Here is a 16,192-nt window from a genome sequence, read left to right on the forward strand (position 1 = left end):
ATGAAGAAAGGTTGCATCAAGTTCACTGCATTTTAGACAAGCACTAGACATCGATATACTGGCTTTAAATGCCTTATGCGGCCAGAAGTATAACTGGTGCAATATTTTATATTGCATTTCTCTCAGGGCTATACCTTGGGCAGCATTGTTTGTAAAGGATGTTCAGGCAAGAAGAGTATCATCTGTGATGTCAAGCTCCAAATCTTTGCTCTACACATCAGTGAGGGAGATTAGTATTTTATAGACTGACAGAATGTAAATATTTATATAACAGTGATAAAGAGAGTTTCCTCTTCTGAAATAAATGACTTAATCGTTGAAATGGCCCAGAAGTATACTGTCCTTTATGCTTCACAGAACATTTATCTATGTTATTCTTTAATTGAAAGTAGTAGAATAAATCCGTATTTTGCATCAAAGAATGGGAAACCAAATGTGAGAAAGCATACACCTTGTCGGTCGAAAGGTCGATAAAATGTTTTAGCACAGCTTTGCCTTTTGTCCTGCAGTTTTGTAAAAAGGGAATACATATTGCTTGGGGGAGAATCCAAATTACCAACCAAGGGAGCATAAGGAGAGAATTCTCAAGATAGATTCAGTGAACGTTTGACATATTTCCAGGAGACCCTGCCATATTTTACCAGAAGTGATTGTGCTACGTGACTCGGCAAATGCTGCCTTTGAGAGTGTAGAACAAACCCAGTATCAAGGGGGGCAACAAAGCTTTTTTCATACAATAGACAGAGAATTGTGCTTACCTCCCAACCATTCCCCAGCAGCTATCAAATTACATGTTATAATATTTCAAATTAGAAACTCCCAGTCCGTCCTCCTCTCTCTGAGCCGTTAATTTAGATAAATCTATCCTAGGTTTCCATCCTTTCAGTAAGAACTTGTTAACTGAAAAATCAATTGAAGATCCTTCCAAAGGATAAGTATAGGGATCATTTGAAATAAGTATATAAGTTTAGGAACCAAAATCATCTTCACTAGAGCCGTGCGGCCCATTAGAGAGATTGGAAAATAGAACTATGAATCCAGTAGCCTTCTGAATTCCCCAATGAGCGGTATAATATATTTATACCAAAGTGTGGGGTCTGGGTGGATCATAATACTTAGATAATGAAGTGAAGTGGTAGACCCCCTCAATGGGAAGGATGATCAACAAGATCAGAGTTGACCATTAATATTTAATCCCTCCAATCTGCTCAGGTTTAATTTCAGCCCTGAGAAACTGCCAAATAATTCAGTGATTATGTAAAAGTACGGGGAGGGATGCTCTTGTGTTGGTCAAAGTCATTAGCATGTCGTCTGCGAATAATAATATCTTCAATGTCTCAACCAATTTTCAATCCTTGTACTCTCATATCCCCTTTTAAGTTCTGAATAAGGGATTCTAAGGTTAAAATAAATAAGAGAGGAGATAGTGGACAACCCTCTCTTGTACCTCGTGATACCACAAATGAGAGAGAGAATTTATCCCATTAACGTTAATGAAGGTGGTCGGATTGGCGTATAGTAAAGTTATTGCTTCAAAAATATGTCCCACAAAACTATATTGTTCCAAAACATAATGTAAGAATTCCTAGAGCACTCTGTCAAATGCTTTTTCAGTGTCAAAGCTTACAAGGGAGTCTACAGGTTTAACATAAAGACTAGACTCCATTGCCAACAATAGTGTACATATATTGGCTCTGGAATGCTTTTCAAAAACAAACCCTGATTGCTCCAGAGAGATCAGACCAGGCAGAAGGTATTTCAGTCTATTAGCTATTAATTTGGCATACATTTTTATGTCTAGGTTTAGTAGGGAAATTGGGTGATATGAGGAGGGATATAACAGCTATTTACCTGGTTTTGGTAATACAATTATATTAGTCTTACCCATAGTTTTGGCATCTGACCATCCTACACCAGAGTAGCAAATAATGCTGGCAAAAAATCACTGATCTGCAATTGTAATATCTTATAAAAAGTAGCATTAAGCCCATCTGGACTTGGAGTGTTAAAGTGGGAAAGACTTTCATTTTTCCAGTTGCTGATGGTCTAACTTAGGTAAACTGAGAGAGAACATAAACTGAACAGGCATTATCAACTTCAACCTCTGCTGTATAAAGATTTAAGAAAAATTCTTTATCAGTTGAGGTAATACAATGCTCATTAGCTATGGATATCGTGCCATTCACAGCGCGAACCTCTCTGTGCTGTAGCTAAGTTGGCTGGCATGCGCCCAGAGCGATTACCATATCGAAAACATTTGTGCTTGAATGCAAACAGAGAAGTAGTAGTCCAGATTGTTTAACAATTGTTAAGCACCATGCCATTTCTCAGGGTGCTTATGTCCAGGGATACAAGAACACTTAGATTTTTATTGAAAGCATAATTTTTTTATTGTTCAGTACAAGTATTCTTGGGAGATGCTGATGCCATTTCTCTTACAAACTGTTCACCAGTATCTCGTTGTATAGAGGAATTGATCCTTCCTTTATAGATATACAACATTGCAGAAGATTCTAGCATTGCGTGACTGCCCAAAGAATCATTTACATAGGTTGTCATGTCAATTGCATGATGTGACTATTCCTGAACTGCCCTGATTAGTTTTCCCAGTTGGGGCTCATTGGGTAGGGCCCATTTACCATCACTCTTTGGATAGTCTTTTTTTTTCTGTTAATTACCTTGACCAGCAAGATTCTAACACATCTGTGGCTGTGTTTCTAGATACTCCTGAGAATAGTGCCTGGAGCTTCCGCCATTGGTTTCTTCTTTGTATGACCCTATGAATAGGCATCATCTTACGGAGTCAGCTTGGCTGCCTGTCCAGCTGAATTCTGCAAGTCATTCTCGGCAAGTCACTTTGCGGTCACATAGGCTAAGAGAGCAGAGGATTCTGGGGCGGATACAATTCTCCATGTTGGTTTTCTGTTCAGGCACACATCATTTCCCTCTTGTGCCACTTTACAAATGGCAAGAGTGGCATACCCAAGTATCAGAGGTGAAGACAGAACTGTGAGAAGTGATTATGGCAAATGGGCTGAAGTGTGTAGGCTAACAACTAACCTCGTGTGTCTGTGTTGTGATCCCTCTAGATCCCCACTAAAGTAAATGAAACTCATAGATAGCCACGCACTCTCTAAGTAACAAATAGTAGCAGTATGACTAGGTTTCACTAGGTAACCATTAGCTCTATAGTGGAGCTGCAACAACAGCTGCATTATAAAGAAAAGAAAGCCTATAATAGCAAGACTACAGATGTTATCTTTCAGAGTCAGATGATTATACAATAATGTTGCAACAAATATAAAGCTAGGACCAATAAAGAGAGGCCAGTATGAAAGTATTAATGTATACTGGGCGAGTTTTTGCAAGGAGTACTGCTATTGTAAACAGCATTAAAATGGTAAACAAGGATATAAGCAATGCATATAACCAGAAAAATGGAGAAAGTCAGCAGAAGGCCTCACACTGAGTTGTGCATACATAATGTGGCACAAGTTATAAAAGTGTTGCAAAGCATAAACATGTTCTGGTCATAGGAAGAAGTGGGATTATAGGTAGATAGAAGTGTCATACTACCAGAAAACATCTGAGAGAGATTGTAAACAAACTGTAAATAAATAAAACTGATAGGTAGTGTTACAAGAAGAAATGCCCAAAACGGTATACGGGGAACTCAAGGTAGAACCAAATTCGGTATATAAGGTAAGTTTAGGAGCAGGGAGACCAGCAATGTGACTACCATAAATGTAGGCTGCAGGAGAAGAAATAAAGAAAAATCTTGTGCAGAAGCAGCAATAGGGCAGAATGTAACTCAAGGGAATATGTGATTTATACCAAGACATATCACTCTGTCAAGTGGCCAGCAGTGGGACAGGGTGAATGGTTAGTGTGATCAGACTAGCTTTCATAGATAAAGAAAAAGAGAACATACCAAATAATCATCTCACTGACTCAGCAAGTAAGTGCATATACTCATTATAAGGTATAGGACTGGATAATGCTACAAAATGCTTGGACTGTAGAGACTAATAAAAACTGCATTAATTCAGACTGTGACATTATCTTAAAATCTAAATAGTGGCATTTGCAAATGGATACGTAACTAAAATATTGACTAGGTGTATCCTAACAAATCAAATAAAGGTCCATATAATGAAAGGTGCAAAATGACATCTGTGCGAAGGATGGGATGATTTCTGAAATCAATGATACATGATGTAGGCAGTTCTCCGCAGGGTGGATTTCTGACATCTGAGGATAGCCTCTTAACTCATTATTAGATGCATATATTACAGATTAAAGCCTAATATAAGAGCAAAACAAATTCAAATTAATCAATGAGACAAATTCTATCATGGCCTTAATTCCCTGCATCTATTAGTCCCTACATCTGCATAATATTCCCTCTTTATTATTAGGTAACATGCAATAGTCAGGACCACAAACAACTTAAATAAGAACATAAGAAAATGCCATACTGGGTCAGACCAAGGGTCCATCAAGCCCAGCATCCTGTTTCCAACAGTGGCCAATCCAGGCCATAAGAACCTGGCAAGTACCCAAAAACTAAGTCTATTCCATGTAACCATTGCTAATGGCAGTGGCTATTCTCTAAGTGAACTTAATAGCAGGTAATGGACTTCTCCTCCAAGAACTTATCCAATCCTTTTTTAAACACAGCTATACTAACTGCACGAACCACATTCTCTGGCAACAAATTCCAGAGTTTAATTGTGCGTTGAGTAAAAAAGAACTTTCTCCGATTAGTTTTAAATGTGCCCCATGCTAACTTCATGGAGTGTCCCCTAGTCTTTCTACTATCCGAAAGAGTAAATAACCGATTCACATCTACCCGTTCTAGACCTCTCATGATTTTAAACACCTCTATCATATCCCCCCTCAGTCGTCTCTTCTCCAAGCTGAAAAGTCCTAACCTCTTTAGTCTTTCCTCATAGGGGAGTTGTTCCATTCCCCTTATCATTTTGGTAGCCCTTCTCTGTACCTTCTCCATCGCAATTATATCTTCTTTGAGATGTGGCGACCAGAATTGTACACAGTATTCAAGGTGCGGTCTCACCATGGAGCGATACAGAGGCATTATGACATTTTCCGTTTTATTCATCATTCCTTTTCTAATAATTCCCAACATTCTGTTTGCTTTTTTGACTGCCGCAGCACACTGAACCGACGATTTCAATGTGTTATCCATTATGACACCTAGATCTCTTTCTTGGGTTGTAGCACCTAATATGGAACCCAACATTGTGTAATTATAGCATGGGTTATTTTTCCCTATATGCATCACCTTGCACTTATCCACATTAAATTTCATCTGCCATTTGGATGCCCAATTTTCCAGTCTCACAAGGTCTTCCTGCAATTTATCACAATCTGCTTGTGATTTAACTACTCTGAACAATTTTGTGTCATCTGCAAATTTGATTATCTCACTCGTCGTATTTCTTTCCAGATCATTTATAAATATATTGAACAGTAAGGGTCCCAATACAGATCCCTGAGGCACTCCACTGTCCACTCCCTTCCACTGAGAAAATTGCCCATTTAATCCTACTCTCTGTTTCCTGTCTTTTAGCCAGTTTGCAATCCACGAAAGGACATCGCCACCTATCCCATGACTTTTTACTTTTCCTAGAAGCCTCTCATGAGGAACTTTGTCAAACGCCTTCTGAAAATCCAAGTATACTATATCTACCGGTTCACCTTTATCCACATGTTTATTAACTCCTTCAAAAAAGTGAAGCAGATTTGTGAGGCAAGACTTGCCCTGGGTAAAGCCAAGCTGACTTTGTTCAATTAACCCATGTCTTTCTATATGTTCTGTGATTTTGATGTTTAGAACACTTTCCACTATTTTTCCTGGCACTGAAGTCAGGCTAACCGGTCTGTAGTTTCCCGGATCGCCCCTGGAGCCCTTTTTAAATATTGGGGTTACATTTGCTATCCTCCAGTCTTCAGGTACAATGGATGATTTTAATGATAAGTTACAAATTTTTACTAATAGGTCTGAAATTTCATTTTTTAGTTCCTTCAGAACTCTGGGGTGTATACCATCCGGTCCAGGTGATTTACTACTCTTCAGTTTGTCAATCAGGCCTACCACATCTTCTAGGTTCACCGTGATTTGATTCAGTCCATCTGAATCATTACCCATGAAAACCTTCTCCATTACGGGTACCTCCCCATCATCCTCTTCAGTAAACACCGAAGCAAAGAAATCATTTAATCTTTCCGCGATGGCCTTATCTTCTCTAAGTGCCCCTTTAACCCCTCGATCATCTAACGGTCCAACTGACTCCCTCACAGGCTTTCTGCTTCGGATATATTTTAAAAAGTTTTTACTGTGAGTTTTTGCCTCTACAGCCAACTTCTTTTCAAATTCTCTCTTAGCCTGTCTTATCAATGTCTTACATTTAACTTGCCAATGTTTATGCTTTATCCTATTTTCTTGTGTTGGATCCTTCTTCCAATTTTTGAATGAAGATCTTTTGGCTAAAATAGCTTCTTTCACCTCCCCTTTTAACTATGCCGTTAATCGTTTTGCCTTCTTTCCACCTTTCTTAATGTGTGGAATACATTTGGACTGTGCTTCTAGAATGGTATTTTTTAACAATGACCACGCCTCTTGGACATTTTTTACTTTTGTAGCTGCTCCTTTCAGTTTTTTTCTAACAATTTTTCTCATTTTATGCTCAGACATTACACAGAAACATGCCTTTCACTGAACTGACACACAAATTCATTCATTGCATTCCTCATGTGTCATGACACACACATAACAAGACAAATAACACATTTGAGCTAAAAAAAAATTAGACCAAAAAGTGTTTGGATCGATCCAAAATAAAAATAGTCAAAATTAAAATAGATCTATTTAAAAATGAAAAAAATCAAACTAAGAAAACATGAAATCTTCAAACGTTGCCACAGAGAAGGCTTTGTTTTTTCAACCTGAAAAGATATAAAATTAAAATTAAGATAATGGTTAAAGTGAAATTACAGCTTCATTGCAACTAAACATTTATTCTGATATGCCTTAATTCAGCAAATAGCATTCATGAAGTTACTTTCTTGTCTCTATTGTTATGCCACTAGGAGGCACTACCACAAGTTGTGGTGTGTAAGCTGCTTTCTGTCCACAGATCTAAAACCTCTTGTGTTCTATTTCCAAAGGTGATAATGTTAGTGCTTTGTAATTCAAAATCTGAAAATCTGCCACCTCTGTTAATGGGTCATGCAATTACAGCCAATATTTTTTACCATCAATCCCTAACTTAATTCCTAAAATGATACCTGTGACAGACAACTTTGTACTTTGTTAGAATTTATTTTTTTCCTTCGTATACTACTGTTATTAAAAGTAGTTCTGTAGCTTGCATGCAAACAGATCATGTAAGTGCTGTACTTAACAGATTGTTAACAAAGATAATACCAAAGATACAGCAGCTGAGAGTCTGAAGGTCTTGGGACAAGATTTTTTAAAAAGATATAAGGGCTTTTTATGAAACTTTGTGGGATTGATAGCTTTATTTGTTATAATAGAAAGCTGTACACAGTACTGTGCATTAGCCAGATCTAAAACTGTACATGAGGAATTTCTTTCAGGATTTGCTCTACATTTATTTTCAAAATGTCCAAATTTTCCCACAATACCAGCATTCAATACCTGTGTTTCTAGCAGGATCAAAACCAGCTCCTTGTGACGGGCTAGTAAATACCTATGCCATTTACTCCCCTTCTAACGCTTACCATACTTCTAGGTATGATTACTGCACCTATTAATTGATTCTGGGAATACCAAGCATTACCCCGACTGGTTCCATATTCTACATCATCTGAAACCCATTTATCCCAGATATTTTCTCAGCAGTCTTCTATCTAGAAAAACATTTCTCTCTTTTTGCTTATTTAATTCCTCCATCTGCCTAGACTATAACTTAGTTGGGAGTTTAGTTAAACCTTCAGCTCCTTTACTCTTTTTCTCTTGCATACAAATCACTATAATGACAAATATGGAGAAACATTTCTAACCACAGCTTATTTTTCAGCCCTGATCACTAATGGGTTGATACAGTATAGTGCGCTCCAGCGGAGCACACTGTTAACCCGCGATTGGATGCGTATTTTCAAAACGCTAGCGTTACCCCTTATTCAGTAACGGGTAGATTTTAAAAAATTGCTCGTTCGCGTACTTTTATTTGCGCACCAGGCGCAAACAAAAGTACGCTGGATTTTATAAGATACGGGCGTAGCCATGCGTATCTTATAAAATCCAGGATCGGCGCAGCCTGCCTCCGTTCCCTCCGAGGCCGCTCCGAAATCAGAGTGGCCTCGGAGGGAACTTACTTTCGCCCTCCCCTCCCTTCCCCTACCTAACCCACTCCCCCCGGCCCTATCTAAAAAAAAAACCCCCACCACCTTTATCCATGGATTTACGCCTGCCAGCAGGCTGCTGGCGCGCCAAGACCCGACCCGGGGGCTGTTCCGGAGGGCGCAGCCATGCCCCTGGAACGCCCCCGGGCCGGCGCCACACCCCCGGGCCCGCCCCCCAAATGCCGCGCCACGCCCCCAAACGCGCGTCACTCGGCGACGCCCCCGGCACGCCCCTTTTCAGAAACCCCGGGACTTACGCGAGTCCCGGGGCTCTGCGCGCGCCGGCGGCCTATGCAAAATAGGCGCGCCGGCGCGGGAGGGCCCTGCTCGCGTAAATCCGGCCGGATTTACGCGAGCAGGGGGTTTAAAATCCGCCCCTAAGGGGGTCAAAAACGCGTGTCCAACCCCCCCTGAACCTAATAGCACCCGCAACATGCAAATGCATGTTGATGGCCCTATTAGGTATTCCCGCACCAAGCCGCACATTTTACTTTCAGAAATTAGCGCCTACCCAAAGGTAGGCTGCTTTTCTATGCACCCTCCGACTTAATATCATGGCAATATTAAGTCGGAGGTCCCGAAAGTTACAAAAAGTTTAAAAAAAAAAAAAATTTGAAGTCAGCTCGTGGGTTGAAAACTGGACGCTCAATTTTGCCAGCGTCCGGTTTCCAAACTCGTGGCTGTCAGCGGGTATGAGAACCGACACCGACAAAGTTGAGCGTCAGCTGTCAAACCCGCTGACAGCCGCCGCTGCTGTCCAAAAAGAGCCGCTAGGGACGCGCTAGTGTCCCTAGCGCCTCTTTTTACCGCTGGCCCTAATTTGAATACTGAATTGCGAGCACAGGAGAGTGGCCTGTGAGCGTGCCGGGAGAGCGAGCGTTCGCCCACTCTCCCGCTACTTTTACTGTATCGGCCCGAAAGTGAGAGCAAAGTGTCTGTAAATTTGGAACCCAAATGCTTTGAGATAAATTGGTGTACATGGGCTGTGCATTGTTGTGCATAGGCCAGTGAGACTCATATAATATCAAATTTAAAACATTTAAAGCGCAACAGAGCGTACCAGCTGGGAGCACCCAGCCTGCCTCCTTTCTACAAGTGCATCCTGCAGCTTTCCATTTTCCTACCTCACAGCTGCTGCACTGTTTGTAATCCTGCTTCCCTTTGTGCTCTAGTCTGTACAAATTCCTTGACTGCTATTCGACAAGCTTGTTTAGTAACCTCTTGTGCTGCAAAGTCTGCAACTGTGAGAGAGGTTCTCCAGTAGCTGAGACAAAGCCTCTCCTATTCCATTTTCTTAGGTGTTCATTAAGAGATGAAAATATATAATGTAAATCAGTGTCGGGAACCAGAGCACAATTCCTGAATATCCATGCTATAACACACAATTCTGCTCCCTGTGCAGACATTTCTTATGGTAGTGCGAACTGTTCACATCTAAGCACTTGGTCTGCAGAATTATACTGAATAGCAGCAAATCCAATTGAATTTGGAATTACTTGTAATTGTCTGATGGGATACTGTAGAGATCAATAATATGGCTGAATTTTTACCAAGTCTCGTAGTGGTAAAGGAGATATGGGCATCCCCCACCCCACCCCAAAGTATTCTAACGTCATGGGAAGTATGTAAGACAATTGGAATCCCTGGCACATTTGCTTGCAATTTACAGATAACTTCTGCACATGCCACAATTCCTAAATCACAATCCGAAAACCCCTTTTCTATCAGATCAACAAGAGCCACACTTGGTGCTTTCAATACTGACTGTACTAGATCCTGTATACTTTCTGAGTATTCTGCAGTTAATGTCAATTTTTTTCACCAGCAGGGACTGTCTTCACAATGCCATCTAAGTAATTTGCTTTTTGTACTAAACGCTGGTATCCACAGTCTGCAGAAGTTTAGCAAACCCAATAATCCTCTTAGCTGTTTTACAGTTTGGGGAAGTGCCGCTGCTGGAGCTACAACAGGAACTACTGCTGGCAATGGAGTAACCTGAGTTTTGACTAACTTACGGGCCGATACAGAAAGAAATGCGGGAGAGCAAGCGCCCGCTCTCCCGTCACGTGCACAGGCCAGTGTCCTGTGCGTGCGATACAGTAAATAAAAATATTCAAATTAGGGCCCGCGGTAAAAAGAGGTGCTAGGGACACTAGCGCGTCCCTAGCGCATCTTTTTGTACAGAAGCGGCAGCTGTCAGCGAGTTTCAAAGCCGGCGCTCAATTTTGCCAGCGTTGGTTCTCAAACCCGCTGACAGCCACAGGTTCGGAAACCGAATGCCGGCAAAATTGAGCGCCCGGTTTTCAAGCCGTGGGCCGATTTTACATTTATTTTTTTTATATTTTTGATTATTTTTAACCTTTGGGACCTCCGACTTAATATTGCCATGATATTAAGTCGGAGGGTGCACAGAAAAGCAGGTTTTACTGCTTTTCTGTGCACTTTCCCGGTGCCGAGAGAAATTAACGCCTACCTTTGGGTAGGCGCTAATTTCTGAAAGCAAAATGTGCAGCTTGGCTGCACATTTTGCTTTCTGAATCGCGCGGGAATAACTAAAAGGGCCATCAACGTGCATTTGCATGTTGATGGCCCTATTATTTGGGGGGGGGATGGTTTGGACGTGTGTTTTCGACGCGCTATTACCCCTTACTGAATAAGGGGTAAAGCTAGCGCGTCGAAAACGCGCGTCCAACCGCGGGTTAACAGTGCGCTCCGCTGGAGCGCACTGTACTGTATCGGCCTGTTAGGTAGTTTGGGAGTTCCCTCTCCTGAAGCTGCTGTAAGAGATATTGGAGTTAAAGACGGAGGATCTAACTGTAATGGTTTATAACCTGGAGCAACATCATTTGAATCAACCGGACATAATTCAACTGGGGCAGCATTTAGTGAAAAGTGACCTAACTGACTACAAGCTGCAGCAAACCTGCATATAAGCCGGGCATACTTAGGTCCCTGAAAAGATAGGAATTCAGGGCAGCCATAGCAGAAGCATAGGGTGGGGGTATCTTACTCCATTCACTGTCATCAAGAACAGAATCCCTTTGCCTATACCATAAATCAAAGACTTGCAAATGTTTAGCTAATGACTGCCCTTTCTTCAGGTCCTTTATAAGCAAATGTAACACAGCGGGCTGTAAAGAGCATTCACGTGGCCAAACAAATGCAGACTATCCCTTAGACTGTTTTCCTTATTATACCACTTCTTTTTACTGCGGGCATCCTTTCATCGTTATTGTAAACTGTGGTGACAGAGCAGGGAACAACGGGATATAAAAGTTTTAAATAAATACATAAAAACCAAAATAAATAAATCTCACAATTCCACAGGATGAAAAGCAGCAGAATCCTTTTGTAGGAAACCCGGCTGTTAGAATCAGAACGTGCAAAGTTAAGGAAAAGAGGAATCTCTCGAGTTTTTTTCTGCTTCTGCTAAGCGTTGTGGGGTACCTACCCTCATGCATAAAAATATATGTTTTTGTATGGAATAGATAGAGCCATGCGGACCCAGAAGGCCGTTATATCCTAAATTATTTGGTAAACAAGTTATGCTGGCTTCCATCTATGCTCCCAACCAGAACAACCCTTTGCTTTTCTGTTACATTAATCGCTGATATAATTGCAATGGGTTCAGCCCCCTCTTATTTTGGGAGGGGATCTAAACTGTGAGGCTGACCCCCCATTTAGATAAGCGTGGGACCCACCTGATAACCAATGTCCATAATACCAAAGGGGTGGGCTTTTTATGTAATCATTTGAGTATTATAGATATTTGGAGAACCCTCACTGCAGGGTCTAAGATGTTCACTCATTCATGCAAGGACCCAGAATTGATTACATTCTGCTGTCAGAGGTTTTTGTTTCCTAAGATAGCGGAAGTGAATATTGGCCCCCCCTAGTGATTTCAGATCATAGTCCAGTTATCTGTTCTTTTTACCCAAAGATTTGTCCTCTTGGAAAATGCCTCATTGGTTAACTACTGATGTGGCATTTAAAGCAGATCTGGACGAGCAGTGGTTAAGATTTGCAGACTCCAATGCACAGACCTCCTTGGAGCCCATCCTTTATTGGGAAACAGTAAAAGTGGTTATGGAGGGGGGGAGAGATCATTAGTTTCACTGCGCATAAAAGAAAGATGATCAATAAGACATTTTAGCACTGGAAAGAATTGAATGCCAGTAAAGTAAAATCTGATGGTTCTTGGCAAAATTAAAATATCAGTCTGCACAGAAATCGTGATGTGTGCCTGAACAGAAAACCAACATGGAGAACTGTATCTGCCCCAGAATCCTCTGCTCTCTTACAGGCGGATACAGTAAAATCGGCGGGAGAGCTGGCACTCCAAGGCGAGCACCCGCTCTCCCAACGTGCGCCCAGGCCACTCTTCTGGGTGTGCAATCCAGTATTTAAATGAGGGCCTGCGGTAAAAAGAGGCCCTAGGGACACTAGCACGTCCCTAGCTCCTCCTTTTTTACAGAAGCGGCGGCTGTCAGCGGGTTTGACAGCCGACGCTCAATTTTGTTGAAGACGGTTCTCAAACCCGCTGACAGCCACGGGTTCGGAAAATGGCAGCCGGCATAATTGAGCGTCCGTCTTCCGACCCACAGGACAATTTTAAATTTTTTTCAAATTTTGGGGCCTCCGACTTAACATCTCTATATTATGTTGGAAGGTGTACAGAAAAGCAGTTTTTTCTGCTTTTCTGAACAGTTTCCCGGTGCCGGCAGAAATTACAATGTGCGGCTTGGCTGCACATTTTACTTTCTGTATGGCGCAGGAATGACTAATAGGCCCATCAACATGCATTTGCATGTTGCGGGCGCTATTCGTTTCAGGGGGGTTGGCCGCGCGTTTTCGACGCGCTATTACCCATTACTGTACTGTCTCGGCCTGTTAGCTATGTGACCGCAAAGTGACTTGCTGAGAATGACTTACAGAATTCAGCTGGACAGGCAGTCAAGCTGACTCCATAAGATGATGCCTATTCATAGGGTCGTACAAAGAAGAAACCAACGGCGGGAGCTCCAGGCACTATTCTCAGGAGTACCTATAAACACAGCAACAGATGAAACTGCCATAACAATTGTAATTCAGAACCCATGCACTGCAATGCATTACACCATGGCAGAAATCAGACGAAAATAGCAAATCGGATGACAAACTAAACTTTTCCAAAACTTTCCTTTTTTTTTTATGTTCCTCTAATAATCCCTTAAGCCTAGCAAGCAGGGTAAGGGCTTACAACCACATCCTATTTTTTATTGTTCAATATAAGTATTCTTGGGAGATGCTGAAATGGCACTGGGAGCTGGAGAGTTAACTGTGTTGGCAGGTAAAGAGAAGGTAGGAGGTATGTAATGCTCCAGGCGATTTGTATGCACAGGGATACAGGGGGGAGAACTGGTTTACATGATTTGTTGCTGTTTGAAAGGTATAAGCAGACTACTGAGGAATTAAAGTTGTGGTGAAATGTTACAGAAAGTGAACTTAATTTGGTAGATTCTTGCCAGCTTTCTCTGGCTGGTTAACATTGAATTTGGGTAGAAGCTAATAAGATAATAAGATAAATAAAACGATTTTAGGGCAGACATAGGAGATATATTGCATTCTTACATTCAGTTTTTGTGGTGGCAGGGAGTCATTTAGTAGATAATCTGAAAACTCCTTTAGACCTCATGAGAAGTAGTATAATAAGGAAAACAGTCTAAGGGATAGTCTGCATTTGTTTGGCCACGTGAATGCTCTTTACAGCCCGCTGTGTTACATTTGCTTATAAAGGACCTGAAGAAAGGGCAGTCATTAGCTAAACATTTGCAAGTCTTTGATTTATGGTATAGGCAAAGGGATTCTGTTCTTGATGACAGTGAATGGAGTAAGATACCCCCACCCTATGCTTCTGCTATGGCTGCCCTGAATTCCTATCTTTTCAGGGACCTAAGTATGCCCGGCTTATATGCAGGTTTGCTGCAGCTTGTAGTCAGTTAGGTCACTTTTCACTAAATGCTGCCCCAGTTGAATTATGTCCGGTTGATTCAAATGATGTTGCTCCAGGTTATAAACCATTACAGTTAGATCCTCCGTCTTTAACTCCAATATCTCTTACAGCAGCTTCAGGAGAGGGAACTCCCAAACTACCTAACAGGCCGATACAGTACAGTGCGCTCCAGCGGAGCGCACTGTTAACCCGCGGTTGGACGCGCGTTTTCGACGCGCTAGCTTAGTGGTAAATAAAAGGATTAAAAGTATAAATGCAAACTGAAATCTGCCCTTGTGCCCCCCCAAGCCTGCTCCGGAGCGTGGGCGGAGGGATGGTCGCGCGTCGCAGCTGCTCAACCCTAGGCCCCTGTGCCAGTGGAGAAGTTCACGATCTGTTAGAAAGGTTCTTGGAAGATGCCTTTACACTTTGGATCCCGGCTCATTTCTGTTTCCTCATAGCACTTCTGTCTTAACTCGCGCTGGGACAGTTGCCATTTCCAGTCACTTGGGCTTTGACAAAAAATGATTTATACTAATTCCCCCTCGCCATCGTCCGTGACTGGAATCAAGCTGGGGAATGGCACTGACCCGGCGTTCTGCGCCTGTTGCTTCCTGAGTTCCTGCTCACGCGTGTTTTTGCCAGGGGCAGTCGAAGCGGAGCAGGGGCACTGGCCTGATGTCAGCCGCTCTCTCGGCCTTTGTTTTCAGAGGCACGTTTATTTACGTGGATATATGGGGGCTGGGTTTAAGATCTCCATTAACTGTGTTTCTGTGGAGGCCCTGGAGTGCATGGGGATGGGGGTCGGGCCCAGTCTCAGCTTTCATATTGTAAATCTGGCATCTGCTAATCCAGGACTTCCCAGCTCTCCTGGGGACCCCCGCAGCCAGTCCAGATTTCTGGGTGTCCACCGTGCATATTAGACATTTAAATATCCCGGGTCTCCTGCGTGCAGGTTTATCTCATGCACATTCATTGTGGATACCCTGACAGCTGAGAAGAGACAGACTTGGGAAACCCTGAGCTAATTCGTGCTCTCTGACTCTGCAGGACCCTTGGGCGGGAGGATGGAGGCAATAATTGAAGGGCCACGAGATCATTCTGGGCTCTCTAGGGTCATAGATGATCTCTTCTCCCGTCTCTTTGGTGTGAGACACCCTGAGCTTCAGCAGCCTCTCGGTAAAGGCTCCGAGCCAGGCTTTCCAGGTTGCCCTTACACAGAACGTCTGCCGAGAGGGGAACCAGGAATTGGACTCCACTGCCAGGCCACACTCACTTCTGGAGTTAACCCTTTTGCTGCAGGGAGGAAAACACAATCAGCAAAATCTTGCCGCTCCTTTCACTTCCCTCTTAGTTTTAATACATTTTAAAGTGGGGAGGGTTGTAACGATGTCTCTGGAAGGCTAGAATTAGTGCCAGCGTTAACGGAGAGGTCTTTGGCCTTCAGCGATAGAATAGGAGGACTCGGATCAAGGTCTCAGTGAGGGTGGTGATCTTTCGTGCAGGAACCTAACATCAGCTGATGCTACCAGGATCCCATTGGCTGGCACTGTTTGTCTAAATGAAGGAACCCCCCCCCCCCCCCTCTTATAAAACACTTTGGTGGATATTATTGGCTTTTAATGTATTAAGACATTCAAACATCTGACTAGTGGTTGCGTGCCAAAAGATTTAACAGCTAAGACGCGCATTCTACAGGAGCCTGCCCCATCCCTTGGCCAGATTTGCTGTTTTCTTTCTAAAATGAATCTGTAATTGGCATCGAGGATGAAAGTACAGAAAGGAAACAAGAGTCCTGATCGCTCATGTGTGCCAGGCACATCCGGCGCC

This window comes from Rhinatrema bivittatum, chromosome 16 (assembly GCF_901001135.1).
Source record: "Rhinatrema bivittatum chromosome 16, aRhiBiv1.1, whole genome shotgun sequence".
In the NCBI taxonomy this organism is placed as follows: Eukaryota; Metazoa; Chordata; class Amphibia; order Gymnophiona; family Rhinatrematidae; genus Rhinatrema; species Rhinatrema bivittatum.